Source organism: Salvia hispanica, chromosome 2 (assembly GCF_023119035.1).
Source record: "Salvia hispanica cultivar TCC Black 2014 chromosome 2, UniMelb_Shisp_WGS_1.0, whole genome shotgun sequence".
NCBI classification, from domain to species: domain Eukaryota; kingdom Viridiplantae; phylum Streptophyta; class Magnoliopsida; order Lamiales; family Lamiaceae; genus Salvia; species Salvia hispanica.
In genome coordinates, this window is record NC_062966.1 from 13,972,906 (window position 1) to 13,989,531 (window position 16,626).

At 34.8% G+C, this 16,626-nt stretch overlaps 1 long non-coding RNA gene and 2 pseudogenes across 1 annotated transcript; 2 read left to right on the forward strand and 1 right to left on the reverse strand.

The window, feature by feature from the left end:
• Positions 1 to 289: 289 nt before the first annotated feature.
• LOC125203620 lies at positions 290 to 3,387 on the reverse strand (annotated as a pseudogene).
• A 2,118-nt stretch (positions 3,388 to 5,505) lies between these two features.
• Positions 5,506 to 13,845, forward strand: LOC125206320 (annotated as a pseudogene).
• A 1,201-nt stretch (positions 13,846 to 15,046) lies between these two features.
• Positions 15,047 to 15,565, forward strand: LOC125203121. The gene is made up of 3 exons (XR_007173300.1): positions 15,047 to 15,173; positions 15,247 to 15,382; positions 15,489 to 15,565. It is a non-coding gene; the product is annotated as an uncharacterized LOC125203121 (long non-coding RNA).
• Positions 15,566 to 16,626: the final 1,061 nt, after the last annotated feature.

Sequence of the window (16,626 nt, forward strand, 5' to 3'; positions counted from 1 at the left end):
ATTTGAGAGGTCATTACAATGCATCTACTAGTACGCCATGTTATCTTTGGAGTCTGTTTTTGCTACATGTATTGTTTCTCACTAGTTATAGGCCTAGGCAAATGGGGAACATATCAGTTATACTATTATTAATTTCACAGAATTCAGATATATATATTTTAAAAAGAAGAAATAAACTCAATATCAACATATATGAATTATCAGCTGTTGCTGCAAAGTAGTAACAAGATCGGCTCATTTCCTATAAATTCAAGTTGATGATGCTCAAATTCAAATTCATGACAAAAAGAAACATTTCTTTTCTGTTTTCTGTTTCTTCTGCTAAATTAAGGAACAATTCAGATATGTTTTTCACTGTGGTCAGATTCACACACCCCTTGTTAAGTCCAAAGACTAGGAAACTCACACCTGGTTCGTCATTCGCACGCAATCTTGGTGTCAAAGCTGCTGAGGCAGATGGCAAACGCCTGGAAAGCAGAAATCGGGTACTGATAGTCCATGGTGAAGATGTCCTTCCCGACCTTCCCGAATTGGAGGACAACATTCTCCTGCTGCTGCTCTTGCCCTCCAGCTCCATTCTCCAGGGATGCAACGAGCTGGAAGTTCTTCACTGAGGCGACAGTGACACGCCCGTTAAAGTTGAGGCACCAGCATTGGAGTTGGTCATGCCATCTAGGAGTCTTTTTTTTTAATACTAGCATTTCTTCTTTGGGTGTTGATAGGGGTCCAGATTGGAAGCTATCCGAGCGCATCGATTTTGACCTAAAAATGGGAGAGAGGGGAAAAGAATCGAAGTTTCCTGGTATGAATGCCGTTTGTGTTGGAGCACTACCTCCTGTCTCAATTGCAGCAAAAGGGATAGTATCCATGACACACTGCATCCGCCTTGGTCCCCTATATGATGAAGCTTATGTGAATTAGCAAGAAGAGAATATTATATTACAGTCATGGCATGTTTTGTGCAGGCATAATAACACCCAACACAATTTATCCAAGCACAAACACGACCAGAAACAAATTATGTTAAATAATAGTACAATAGTAAATATTATACACATTGAGGCACCGTATTATATAACAAGAGAACTATAAAAGCCTGTAATAAATGTAAACACAAAAATAATTCATACAAATTTGAGGAAATGAAATCTATATCATTCCAATAAAATTGCTAAATAAAATGATAACTTGGTGTCCCCAATCGTTTGAACAATGATACTGGCATACTCAATACGTTTGGCACTAATCCATTTTATTGTACTGAGTCAAGAAATGACAACCCTAACTATAGTGGTACCAGAGATTCAACAAAGGTAAATCATTTTTGGAAGCATTAGCAATAACACAATTATGATCAATCCAAAGTACTAGTATCATTTTATTTTTAGTTATAACTCGAATATGACAATTCTAACTGAGGGGTTTTAGTTTTCACCTCGAACCTAAAACATTCAACTCGTAAGCAATGTGGGCCACCGGAAAGTTGCCAGCAGGGACCCTAGGAGCAATTTGTCTCATTCCTACTAACCTCGTTGAACGAGATTTAGTAACTTTAGCTCCGCATTTGGGGGCTGAGCATCAAAGACTGTGAACTTGGTTCCCAAAAAATTAGACCTGTCATGACCGGAACAAGATGAAAGCTTAGTCTTTTAAAGCTTTGAAATAAAAATAATCTAGTCCAGAAGATTCACCTCAACTTCCCGATGTAGTTGCTGCTGGTCTTAGATATGTCTCCAGCATTCAGAGATATTATGTAGTCAGTGTAAGTTGGCCGTCGACATCTTCGAGCAGCAAGAAGAAACTTCCCATTATCATTAGAAGCTGTAGCAAGATGAAGACATGAATATAAATACGACTTAAAGCTAAATTTGTAATCAATCATTTCATGGAAATAACTCTAGACTGAAGTAGGTTAGTATTATTATCAATAAACAATGGTGGGCAGGAAAAAAGAGGCGGGAAATCAATTTAAGCAGTTACCTTGACTATAGTTAAGGTATAGGAGATATGTTTGAGAGCTTGATTCCGCTTAATGAAACACTGAATTAGGGTGTTTCTTGGACCAGGCTGCGATGGAAGAACAGAAAAAAATATTTCAGCACTCACTTGAGAGAGGAGATAAGGGTTAACAAGGATCCAGGCTCTACCAAAACAGGTGAAACAGACACAGTTTTGATTAAAATCAAGTACTATTAGATTTTCTCAAAAAGCTATAATTCCTATACATACTAAAAAATTCAAATATATGTCAACTCTCATTACAGAAGGTCAGCTGGATTAGTTATCTTTTGATTTCAACATTAGCAACCATCAGCTACATCTGGACTCTGAATTTCTTTTAATTTGTGAATATTAGAAATAAGAAATGACATTCACTTTCCATCAGAATGGGCTAAATTGAACAATTTTGTTATATAAAACATTTGGAAGACATAGAGATATAGAGAGGGGTTAGATACATTATATTCCGTAAGACTTTCTTTTTAAATTGATGGGCACTTTGTCGTCCATACAAATTTCAAATATGGCAATGATTATATTAGCACCATTTCAAATTAAACAAGGGAGTCGACATGGATTTTGATTTTGAATGAGGACTAAACAGTGATCCTAAATCCCAACAAGTTGTACAAATCCACTGACCTTCCTTCCTCATTTCGAATGCATTTCACTTCTCGAACATCTAATTTTTAAACTAATTAGCTAGTGCATCTCCAAAGAGTATGTTATGATTCAAGATGGCATTTATAAACTATACCATAGATTAAAAAAAAAAATTAAAGGTTTTGAGCAATATTATGAGATTAATCTTTGAAGGGAACTAAAGAGAGAGCTCTAAAATGATTACAGGCTGTAAACATCACATAAATGGGAATGGAAGACAAACAAAATATTAATTCACACCACATGAAAAAGGACACTGAAGCATCCAAACACAGACCTGCTTCACAGAAATAGGAAAGGTAATCTTTCCAGACACTTCCAAGTTTCTAACAATCTCCTTCATGTTATCCCTCCAGCTTCTACAGACACCAGCACAAGCAACAACATTCTGCCTCGAGGGCCAATCACAATCTGATTCCTCAATACGCATAAGCACGTCCCTCAAGAGCTCTGGTGGCATATTCGCCCAGCAGCTCTGCCTCAGAGCATCCACAGCAGTCACCGTAGACTCTCGACTACCCGGTGAGACCTAGACCTCCCAAATCTCCCTTCAAACCCCTTCCTAGATATGCTCCCGAATTCACCCTTCATATCCTGAAGTATACTCTTGAATGACATAATTGACAAAAAATGATGTATCAACTCAAGAAACTGATTCTCTCTCCTGCTTCAGCAATCAGCTAATACCAAATATCATAACCCTGTAAGCTAACGCCTAAAATTCCCAACTTTTGATGAAAAGTATCATCAAAACCCACCAAAATTACTCCAGGAATGCTGTAGTTAACAAAGATGCCTGGCCCCATAAATCATGCTAAAAAGCATTTCTACTAAAACCCCGACAAAATCAATCTTTATAACAAATCAAAAATATTCCAACAACGGCAACTAGTAACAAGAAATTTCGGCACACAATAACCAAACTCGATCTTCAAATCGAGACAAAATTAGGTTCGGCACAAGACAAAAAAACCAAAATTTACATATAAAAGTAAATGCAAAACAAGCCCAAATCACAAAAATATCAGCATTTAGGCGTGGAATCCTCTGACGAGCAAGAGCCACACAGATCTGTACAGAAACTATTCCTTCAAAAACTCAATCTTTTTCTACATGGCTTAATTCAAGATAAATAATTACAAAGGGGGGTTCACGCGAGAAGGAAACGGTTACAGGAGACCCATTTGATGCTTAATTAGAGCTTGATGAAGAGTTTATGAAGAAGATTGGAGTGGAAGTGAAGATCAGAGAGATTAGGGTTGGTGAGCCTTTTTGATACTATGGGTTTCTCCGCGGAAATGATTATGTTTTTGTTTATGGCGACTACGCTCTCATACTCCATTTCAACTAATTACACATAAAAATAGAAACAAAATTAAAGCATGATGGATAACGTTACTAAATTTATTGAAATACTTTTACCAAAAATACAAATAGACCATTTTTTATGGGGTGCAGATAATATTTAATAAATCTATTTTTTATAATAATAATAAGGGTAAATTGTCTCAAATTAGACTTTCAACTAGTTTGGTTTTTAAACTTTAAATATTAATGAAAAGTATAACTTTACAGTTCTATGTATATTTCTCATCGGACACAAACTTATCCTACGTGCGCGGGAGGTGATTTGGCAAATGACAAATTTAATGTTCAATTGAATTGTTGAATTAATGCTACTTTTATGTTGAATTCGACTTGTATATTTATGTCGATTTTTATGTCGAATTCGATTTGTATGTTTTCATTATTCTATTTGTTTTTTTGTGATAAGTCTGGGGTTAGGATATTGCAAAGATAGAAAAGAAATAATCGGAATTAGTGGAGTTTTGTAAAGTTACGCCCGCGCCCATGGATGTGTCGAAATCTATCGGGGTGGGGTCGGATGGGAAATTTACACATGATAAAGTTCATGACTTTTCATGCCATTTAAAATTCACGGAAAAAATAAACTATTTTGAAAGTTTGTGACTTTATAGGCAATTTACCCTAGGGCTCGTTTGGTAGGTCGTAGAAACTCATATTATCACATAAAGCCATAAAAGACACTATTATCCCATCTTCTCGTATTTGGTGCGATGATTTTATCGGCATACCGGGAACAAAGTTCGGATCTCGTGATACCCGTAATAAAATCGGTGGCTCTGGATAAAAACATGGGGGGAAAGTGGTGGTATAAGCTTTTCTGTTTCGCCTACTTCGAGTCTCTTGTTTTATGCCCAAATTGCCCTCGTTGTTTTCGAGCTCTACACATAATACCTATCCATCACAAGTCGCTCATTAGGCAAAATTGGGTTTTCCCACGCCCCAAGGTAATGGCATCGAAAACCCTCAAGTTTCAATTTTTGGGACTTACGTGTATAAGTCGATTATTTAGATCCCAAAAATTGAAGTATCAATTGTTATGTGTCGTTTTTCTTTATTTCGGAAAATTTGTTTGTTCAATTTCATTTTTAGTATAATGATTTCTTTGGTCAGAGAGTGACCAAGTATGCTTTATGTATTAGCCACCGTAATGTCAAATTCAAGTTCTTTCCTACTTTAATGACAAGTTTACTCTTTACGACGACCTCCCATGTTCAAAACATAAAAATTGTCGTCTAAATTGTTGTATCGACCCTTTTTGTATAAAGTTGATGTTGCTATGTTGTGTTTGATTCTTTGGTGTTTGTGGTGATCGGATGTTGTCTTTACCATAACCTTTCTTTGTGTGGTTGTTTGTCGTTGCTTTTATGTGTTTGCATTGTTGTTTTCGAAATGGCATTTTATTGGTTTGGGGTGGAGTATGCTACTTCGTGATGATCTTTTGGTGCACCGATAACCATGTGCTTGTGTGATTGAATGCCGGTTGGTTGTGATGTGGCTGTGTGTTTGATTAGGCTAGCCCTTGCCATTCTTTCTAATTTCATAACCTCTCCTTATAGGATGGTTTATATAGGCTTTCTTATGTTGTGAATGCAGCAAAAGGTGTATGTAAAAGATGGGGAGGAGCAACGGGGGAACGGCGTGTACAATCAAGGTATGTTGAAGTGAGTGTGCAAAAATGGCAAAAAACCGGAGAATGTTCGAAACATTGCTCATGGCATTGCGAGCCCGATAGTCATCTGCCACCCTCGTTACAAGGAGGTCCTCGCATGGTCTTCCCGACGCCCCTTGCCCTTATGGCCCCCGCTACCTCCGCCACACTCTCCCGAGGAGATGGAGGATGGGGAAATTTCCCAACTCTCTTCAACCTATGATTGCCGAATCTGCTCTTTAAAGTAGAATGGGATTGTCTTGTAAGTAAATAAGCATAAAACAGAGGCTTTCTTTCCATAGAATGTTGAATGGCTTAGGATCTGAAAAAGAGAATTATTGTTGCTTAGCTTTTTGTGATTTTTTACGTTTAAAATGTCTTTAAATTGTAATAATGCATTGCCACGCCGATTATTAGTGCATTTTATTGTGTAATCATTTGTGGCCAATGTTTGTTGCGTTTTGTTTATATTGTCACACATTGCTATTGATGTCAATTAACGTCAGTTGAGTATTTACTTCGAACTATTCAAAAAGTGAGGGCATATTTGTCATGAGTGTTTAATATAATTATCCGGTATAATGACTAATGCCTACCAAATGATGGATTAAGACACAAAACATTTCTACCAAACGCCATTATAAGTATGATTAGCTATTTCAAATATTGGGAAAAACCATTATCCGGGAACTTAGTAAAACCCCATAAGATGAACCAAACACACCCTAATAATAATAATACTATATTTTATGTGCATGTCGAGGGGAAAATTATACAACACACTGCTGTTTGGGGGTCGAAAATTCATATGCATGTCTTTTTACCTAACAAAAGAAATTGAGGTATTGAGGTATTTGACAAGTTGAGATTTATCAATGGGCTAAAATTGAAATCAAAATATTAGTCAAACATCTGTCAAATAATATTAGAAGTATTCAAATTATAGCTAATTACATGTTGTTAACTAAAATCAATCTTAATCACGCGATTTCAAAATCGGACTGCTGCAAGTGGCAAACATGTAGTTTTGCCAAAAGTAGGAAGAAAAAGCATATGAGTTTTTTGTCAATACAACATTAATAATTATCTCAATTTTTCAGCATATTATATATACATTATTTTGCATACCATATAATCACATTTATGAATTTTTATTTTTAAAAAAAAATTGAACACGATAGTAAAAGAATATAATCAATGATATATCTACAATTTGCATCTATATATACGACATGGATGAAGAAGAGTCGACGAAGTTTTGTTTGTCAATTAAGGCAGGCATGCATCAAGAGATGTGAATGCAAATGAAGCGTTTCATGAGTTCAAACTGCAATATCAGCGAGATTTATAAAAAAGAGTAGTATAATGGATTTTGGGAATGCCGATATTAGACCCACTTATTCATTTAAAGTGATGAGTGAGTTATTAGATGAAAATGTTTCAATTGGATGTGAAGTAATGGATGTCGAAAGTATGAATGTACGTTGAAGGTGATTATGTTCATAGGGTGTTAAATAAAATGCATAAAAATAAGAAAACATGTGAGACATTCATGTTTTAATTTGAAGTAGACGAACTCGTCAAATTATACGGTGTGATGACACTTTAAGGAGAGATTGTCATATGTTTGATCACATAGTAGCTTTTGACTTAAATATTCGACAAACATGTAAAAAATTAATATGTACTACTATATACACATTATGATATTACCTATATTGATCGAAATGTAATATTTTAAAAAGATGTGGTATTTGACATATATTCCATCATTCTAAAATTAGTGAAAGTATTTCTTCTGGATATTAAATTTAAAAAATTAATGTTTAAAGATTAAAAAAATAATAATAATAAAATAAGAGAAAAAAAATAAAATTTGAAAGATAAAAAAAAAAAGTAGAGTATAATATAATAACTGTTTCATAAAAAAATGACCTGATTATCTTGGAATATCTTGGAACAGTCCAAAAGAAAAATACTCCAAAACTTGACTATCTTGGAAGGAATATTACTCCATATTTTATTGACAACATAAAAAATTTTTGTGACCAACGTCATAAAATTTGAGTGAATCTCCACGTGAAAATATGATGAGTTTTTCTGTGCATGATTATATTTTTTTCATTGTGTAAAATATCATAATTATAGAATCATTAATATAATAACATAAGAAAAATAACATTTGGTTGGTTAAATTCATTGGTCTAATATATGGCCTGTGTTATTTGAGAATTAAAGTAATACTATTAGACAGATCACATTTGCTCTAAAAAGTTACATGTGGAATTAGGTAAGTATGTTATTAATACAGGATGAAAAATGTGACTAATGATGAAAAATAAATAAATAAGTTGAGGGAAAAAATGAATGAACGAAGATCCATAAACATGCCAACCTAACTCCTAAGAATGACTATAGAACCATCAATTCTAGTACTATGACATATACACTTGTCAATTGTCATAAATACAACTATAACAAAAAATTTAAAACTTGCAAAACACAGAGACCGCAATATATTTTGCTTCCAATTTCCTAAGCGGTTGAAATAGCATGTAGTTTCATAGGCAAGCCAATTTTTTTAAAAAAAATTTTTAAATTTCAATATTTTAATTACAATCTGAAATTATTTTGAAATATACCCACGTCAATCCAAAATTGCGACAATATTTCATCTATTCCAATATTTTGAGACATCTTTAATAAATTTTTACTTTTTAAAACAAAACTGTTTAATCTATCTTTGACCATTAGGTAAGGATATAGAGTACTAATAAGGCTTCTGCATATATATCTTTGTCGTAGTATATTTTAAATGCATATTTTTAATCCGTGAAACTCGGTCAAATTTTATTTATTATTCTTAAAATACTGTTATTATAATAATTTATTGTTGATTCAGTTTTTAATGGAAATCTTATTTGAGTTTTTTCAGGAGATTTGATTGTTCTACTCATCAACACCCTTCCAAAAAGTAGTACTACTAATATAAAAATTCGTTTATTTCGTTATTTAAAATAGTGTTATAGAAAAACCGGGTAGCTGAGTTATATACTGTTGTGGTTCAAAATCAACTGATATTTTACTTGAACTGGAGTTCTTCGCCAACTCACTCTTACGCATTAAGAAACCCAAATACATCACGAATCCAATTGGAAACTTTTTTTTCTGTTAGACTTCAAGTTTTAGGAAATTCTCGGTTGAGGTAATTCTTTTTTCTTTCTTCTTTTTCGTGGGGTTGCTTTTGATCAAATTGACATGTTTTTATAGAATTATGAATTATCCTTGCGAAGTTTTATGTATATTGCTTATTTTTTTTTTTTTTTTGAATTCTGAACCGATTTTTGGGGGTAAAATCGTGGTTGATGCCAATGTTTTCCATGAATAATCATTTTTATTTATTTGTATTTAATTTTTGTAATTTGTAGCTGCAGATTTTAAGTACTCCACTTTTATGCCTGCAGATTTTAAGTTAAATTGGATTTTGTTGAGATTTTCTGCATTTAGAAACTATTAATACAATCTTAGTTTATTTTTTAGCTTTTTTATTTCGATTAGCGCATAATGCACGTGAATTCTGAATTTTCCATGGTTTTGTGTTTCTGACTTTACTAGGTGGATTGAATTTGAATTTATATTTATAGGTTGCATTAGCATATTTTTGTTGGATAGTAAAGATCGTTTTTAGTTCGGCATTCTGCAGTTTTATGTGTCTCTAAATTGGTGTATAATTTTTTTCTGAAGCAGAAAGCTCAAAAGGGAAAAAATATGGGTGTTGGTCTAGGTTCTGTGTCGCGGCCATTTTAGGGAAATTGGCCTCTAGTGATCCTGATGAGGTTTCAGTTAGTTCCATTACGCTCTTCGCCACGCTCCTCTGCATCTGCGTTGTGCTCGGCCATCTACTCAAGAAAATCGGTGGATTAATGAGTCTGTTAATGCACTTTTCATTGTGAGTTACACTCATTTGAATTTGGAGAATAATTGCCTTGTTTATGTTTTTTTTTAATTACTTGGTGTAGTTATGCTGTCTTAAGAGATTAACTAGATGGTTTGATTGCAGGGTTTGGGTACTGGAACCATTCTATTGCTTGCTACTAAAGGAGTGAGCTCGCGGATCCTGGAATTTAACGAGGAGCTCTTTTTCATATACCTCTTACCGCCTATTATTTTTAATGCTGGGTAAGCTCTTGGTCAAACCTCGAGTTCTTGATCAATGAAGATGATTGTTTACTTTATGAGTTAAAAGGTCAAACCTTGGATGATCCAGATGTTCAGAGTGTTTAGTAATAGTGTCATTTTATGGGTTTTCAGGTTCCAGGTGAAAAAGAAGCAATTTTTCAGGAATTTCATGACCATTACTTTGTTTGGAGCTGTTGGGACGATGATATCCTTCTGCATTATCTCATTCGGTACTTGATTCACTTTGAACTAACGGATTAGGAATAAGCTGAATTAAATGCTGTTAATGTTCCAATTATCTTACAACCGATAAGAGTATACAATTCCGTAAGATCTTCGCTTTCAACAGTCGAGTACCTATCAATCATCATAATGATAATTTTCACCATGTGTTGGATCTCATCCTGTATTGCTTCTTAATGTATTTTCCCCAGAGCAGGCGCTCTTTATGCAGTTTTAATGGTTTAGTTGACTTTTTGAGTATAAATATGACTAGATCTCATCCAACTTGCACGTATTACCTTAGACATTACAGGATTGCATGGCTGGATTTTTGTTCCACCCAACTCAGGAGCTGTAAATAGTAGCACTTCAGTATAAATAGAAAGTTTGTATTGTATGCATTACAGCCTCTCTTTGTCTATTACATTTAATCGAGCTTTTGTTCTTGTATCTCATCTATGGTGTCTGATGTGGCATATTCACGAACTCTTTTACTGTATCAGGTGCAAAAATGCTTTTCGACCAATTGAATTTGGGCTATTTGGAACTTCAGGACTATCTTGGTGAGCTTCATCCTCTCTGCTTTACTTTTGTCTAGTATTTTACTGTCCACCGTCCTCGTGTTACAAATACTTTTTGATATTCCAAAATACCATTGTCTGTTTCTCTTCCATTTAGTTACCCCCTTGACTGCCAAAATCACAGAATACCAGATTATTACTAATCCTAATTATCTGTCTTTAATGCTAATGGTTACTTGCTACTGAATCACTGATCTATATGATAAGTTGGAAAGTTGAAACCTTTCAGTTATTTATGCAGTTTCACTTTTTATGTTAATTTCCTCAAAAGGTTTGCAAGTTTCTGCGACAGACTGGTTTCCATGCTGTTACTGATTTCGTTCAAACAAAGTTCAAACCCTGCCTATTTACTGAACAAGACATGTCCTATAGTTTTTCAATTGTGTAATTCGTGTTGTCTGCATATTGTATTTGTGTTGTGTTGTAACTTGCAAAGCACAGGCTTGAGTCTGGACAGCTAATAATTTATATACATCATTTGTGCAGCTATTGGAGCAATCTTTTCAGCTACGGATTCTGTATGCACACTGCAGGTATTGATACACAACTTATTGTGGTTCCTCTTCCAAAAAAGTTGAAGGAAGACTTCGTGTCAAGGATAAGGATAGCAGACCTAGACTCCTGGGAATTAATGACTGACATTTTTTTGTGTGTGGTGACTGGCAGGTTCTTAATCAGGGTGAGACGCCATTTCTCCACAGTCTAGTTTTTGGGGAAGGTGTGGTCAATGATGCCACGTCTGTGGTGTTATTTAACGCAATTCAGAAATTTGACCTCTCAGAGATTAATTCCACAATGGCCTTTACGTTTGTCGGAAACTTCTTCTATTTGTTCGTAACTAGTACGCTGCTTGGTGTCTTGGTGAGTTTTGATCTGATTCGTTCATCATGATTAATCTCTCTGTAATAAAACTCTTCGTTTTTCATTTATCAAAATTTGTCACTTAACTATTGCTAAGGCTTCAATTGAAAAAATAGGCACTTGGTATGACATAGGAATTCGTTTTTATCTGCGAACTTCCAATTGGTTAGAGTTAGCGTTTTCCACACATCAATGCATCTGTGTTGGATAAGAAGTTTCTATGCACCACTTGTTCTGGAAAAGCATAAATGTTAGTACTTCATATTCAGAGGCAAAAGTTGTTTTTAAGCATCCCTTGTTCTGGGTTTCTTTCATGACAGTCATTGTCTCAATTTTTTCTAACCATTTGGATTTCCTAACTGCTTAATTTCAGATGGGATTGCTGAGTGCTTATATAATTAGAAAGTTGTACTTTGGAAGGTATGTAATTCAAGCCAATTATCTTCAGCTCATCTTTGATTACTACGTGGTGTCACAATTTCTCATTCACTGTTGAAGCAAATCACCAATTTTCATAATCAGGATTCAGAATTCATTCAGTAATAGGATAAATAAGAATGGGACTTATCATGGTTTATTGTCACTGCTTTGGTTCTGAGGGTCGAAATATGCTCTATAGGCTTGGACTAATTTTGTTCTTAAGAAAATATGTAATAAAAAATTTTAGTTCTCATCTAACTATAAATATCTATGCCATTAGTCTCCTGTTTTATGTTCCAGAATCTGTGTGAAATGTGCTGTTGTAAGATTCACACGCCATCTAATGAAATTTACCAAGTGGATTTGCTTTCTTAGTTCTTATAACTGTACTTATCATTTATGTCAAAATTAGATATATGTGTGGTTTCATGTGCAAATTGTTGAAGATATTTGTTCCAAATTTTCAGGCACTCAACGGATCGTGAAGTTGCTTTAATGATTCTCATGGCTTACTTATCTTATATAATGGCCGAGGTACTATGTTTTAGCCTTTTCTCATGATCCCATTTCTATGCCATGTACAGTGATGTTTTTCTATCAGACAATTCAATAGTTTCTTTGATTGCTAATCATATGATCCACTTCCATCTTGCAGCTCTTTGATATGAGTGGGATCCTGACAGTGTTCTTCTGTGGAATTGTTATGTCGCACTATACCTGGCATAATGTTACAGAAAGTTCTAGAGTTACGACCAAGTAAGCAACTCTTTAGGAAACATTCCATGCTGCTCTCAGTCTCAGAACACTGTCTCATGTACCAGCTTCTTTGCAGGCATGCTTTTGCAACTTTGTCCTTCATTGCAGAGACATTTATCTTCCTCTACGTTGGTATGGATGCATTGGATCTTGAAAAATGGAAATTCGCAAGCAGCAGGTATCCCATTTACACAGCTAAAGAAGTAAACCATGTTATAGTAGTAGTATTACTTGATTTCAAAAATTGAAATGATAGTTTCAATCTTCCATCAATGGTCATGTTTGACACCATTCGTTCTAAAAACGTTTGCAGCCCTATAAAATCTGTTGGAGCTAGTGCAGCTTTATTTGGTTTAGTTGTTGTTGGGAGAGCGGCTTTTATCTTTCCGCTGTCCTTTCTATTTAACTTTACGAAGAAATCTGAGAGCAGCAAACTCAACCTCAAGCAGCAGGTGAACTTCTTGAAGAGCTTACAAAATCTGTTCGGTTGCAATAAACGTATACTGATTATGACTTACACAGATCACAATTTGGTGGGCTGGTCTAATGAGAGGCGCTGTTTCGATGGCGTTAGCTTATAATCAGGTAAAAGGAAAGAAGAGAAAATCGAATAGTTTATGTTTCAATGGTGTAGCACTCGTGTTGAACTCGTTGATACAATTTGCAGTTTGCAAATCTGGCCATACCAAGCAGCCGGGCAACGCGATCATGATCACCTGTACCATAACTGTGGTCCTCTTCACTACTGTGGCAAGACACTAATTCTCCTCTCAAACGAACATCGATTTTTTTCTAGGTCATATTTTTTTGTCACCCGTGTCTCATTTTTTTGTTCTTTTAGGTGTTCGGATTGTTGACAAAGCATTTTGTGAGGTTTATGTTTCCTCCATCGGACCACATTAACGATGCCGATCTTTCGGAACCTTCAAGTCCGACGCCGGCTCTGTCATACCACTTCTGAGCAATGGGGAAGGATCGAAGTGAATGGAGAGAAGAGGAACATTCGGCGTCCGTGTAGTTTGCAGATGCTTTTTAGTGCTCCAACCAACACTGTCCACTATTACTGGAGAAAATTCGATGACTCGCTCATGCGCGGTGTTTGGTGGTCGGGGATTTACGGAGTTCGTGCCGGCACACCAAGAGTAGACAGTGACAACCAATTAGTATGAGATGAGATGATGAAACAACTGAAGACCAATCTTTGTGTATAGTTGTTGACATCTAACTCGTTAGGGAGAAAGATTTTCTGGATCTGAGCGGATATTATTTAATACTCCATGTGTTATGTTTAATGTGAAGACGTTAAATGTTACATTAGGTAGATTCTTGAATCTTGATAGTGAATAGTGAGAGTGGATATCTATATAGAATCTACCGATTTTGTACATATCTGTAACGGCTTTTGTAGATATAAATTCTCATTCACTTTACTTGGATTCGGATAAAAGAAATATACTGTTCCTATGCTCAAGGTAAATTATGAGACAAGCAATTAATGAGGAATTTGTTGTCACCTTAGATATCGTTTTCATCAAGTGTCGGAGTTTGTATTTTTGACAAAAGAAAAAATTATACGTATTGACTAAAAAAAGTACTAGTACTATTGATTTTCATGGGATATTTCTGCTCTTTCATTAAAACATTAAACATTGACCCTAAGTTTAATGTTTTTTGTTTGGTTGCTCCAAGTTTGTTGTATATATGCCCATGGATCTAATTTTTTTAGAGTATTTTATTTTGGATGTTACACAAATATACTGGGTGACTTGTCGATTGGATTGATTTTCTTAGAAAATCTATTTTTGGTATGGAAAACTTACCCATTCATACTGCAAATCCACTTATTTTTGCGTTTTTCTACAAAACAACACTAAATATGGGTGTTTACTATAGCCACCGTAAAAATTTTATGAGACATATAGTATTAAAAAATGATGTAAAATTTGAGTTAGGTGTAAATAGTTAAAGTAAAATTACTTTTTGTTAAGACATATGCTTGAAAATGAGTAAGTTTAGCGTAAATAAATCAAGATGACCTGAGCAATTGTATGACTTGAGTATGGATTGAAATCTTACGAATCAATATCATAATAAATTAAAGTAAAAATTAAATGAGATGTTCTTTAATGTTTAGACAAAAAACAGTCGAGTCAATTCAGTATAGAATAATAAAATACTATAAAGAACGCAAGACACTAACAAATGTGGAGTATAAAAAAGGAGTAGGGTGGCGCCGAATTTGAATTGTAGATACATAGCATAATCATTAACAATGACGCTCCTCATCACTTCTATAAAGTTAGGTACTAAGTAATTCAGAGCTCCATGCAACTCATTTTCAAAATGTTTGATTTCTCCTTCTTTATTTAAAGGGAGGCAATCTAATAGCATTCATTGACTCTCAAACATGAATGTTTCCTAGAGAGAGTAAGCAATAATACGACGCCGTTCCTCATAGAATTATCAATCCCCAGGTAAATAATGGTGTGGCTTTAGGTCAATAATCTTATTTGCTAGCTAAATTGATGTGATTTTGAATGTTGTAAGTAATAGGAGCAAGTTTGATTTGATACAAGGATGTTGGAGGGAGAAGACAAGTGGAGATCATCACAGTGGTGGTGGCTACACATAAACAATAAGGCTCGTTCCAATCGATCCCTTTCACTCAATTCAATTCTTGCAGGTACTTCAAATCAATTATTACTACTCACATATAAATAATGCAGTTATTTTTGTAGTGATATTCAAATCATAAATGTTTTTAGTAAACTGAGCGATTTGGTTGACAGAGCTAGATGAGAAGACTAGTTCAACACGGAAGCTCATCGAGCAAGATGTAGAGTCATTTTCAAAACGTGCGGAGGCGCATTACAACATGAGGCCTAAGCTAATCAGCATGGTTCATGATTTCCACCGAATGCATACTTCATTAGCTGAGAGTTATGATCAACTCATCAAGTTTGAAATTGGGAAACACCTTTTAACATCTTCTTTCGGTCCACTTTATGTTGCTAAAAACCGACTGAGGAAGTCGGTGAGCTTGCAAGAAAATGTGCTGCATAGCTACTCCAATGGCTGTAAGTTGGTGGAGTTTGACGAGCCTGAAGTTGATGATCCGGAGGAAAAGGAGGAGGAGAATTAGAAAAAGAGTCGAGTGATTGTGAATGGAAGAGGTTGAAGGAAGAGTTGGAGAGACTTCGAAAAGAAAATAAGGTTCAAAGGGAGGAATTGATGCAGAAGGATGAAGACAAGAGAGATGTTATTCGACAGCTGAGTTTGGCCATGGATTTGTTGATGGAAGAGAATTTGATTTTGGAAAAGAGTCTCTAACATTTTTTTCTAGACTATGTATCATCTTTTGGATAATCTAGTACCTCACTGGCGAGATGATACAACCTATTCATTTCATCTAGTTATTGATTCTCTTCCGTGTTTTAGTCTCTCCATGTATGTTGGATTTTTGAAGGAAATGTACTAAACTGAAATTGTTCCAACATGGGGTACAATAGAGAATCTATACTTTAATTTGTAGTATGTACTTCTGATTTAAAGTACAAAGATATATATCAAAGAAAAATAATTGACAATTTAAGACTAAAACTTATGGTTTTTTAATATATTCTCTTCCCAAAATTCTAATTATTTTACTTAATTGGGATAAAATAACTAAAACAAAAGGAAGTATATGATATTTCCAACTTCCAAAATTTGATGGTTTCAACTTTCAACTTTCCATTCTTCCTAAAGAATATAAGTTCTTTAATTGGGAGAATTCTTTCCCAACGAGAAGAATCTCTGTCTTAGCTCATGGCACTTTAGTGCCCTGAATCATGATGTAATTTGTGGTTGAGAAACAAATATGTGTGTGTGTGTTGAGAGAGAGAGAGAGAGAGAGAGAGTAAAAAAGCATTCTTTTCCTCGAAGGCC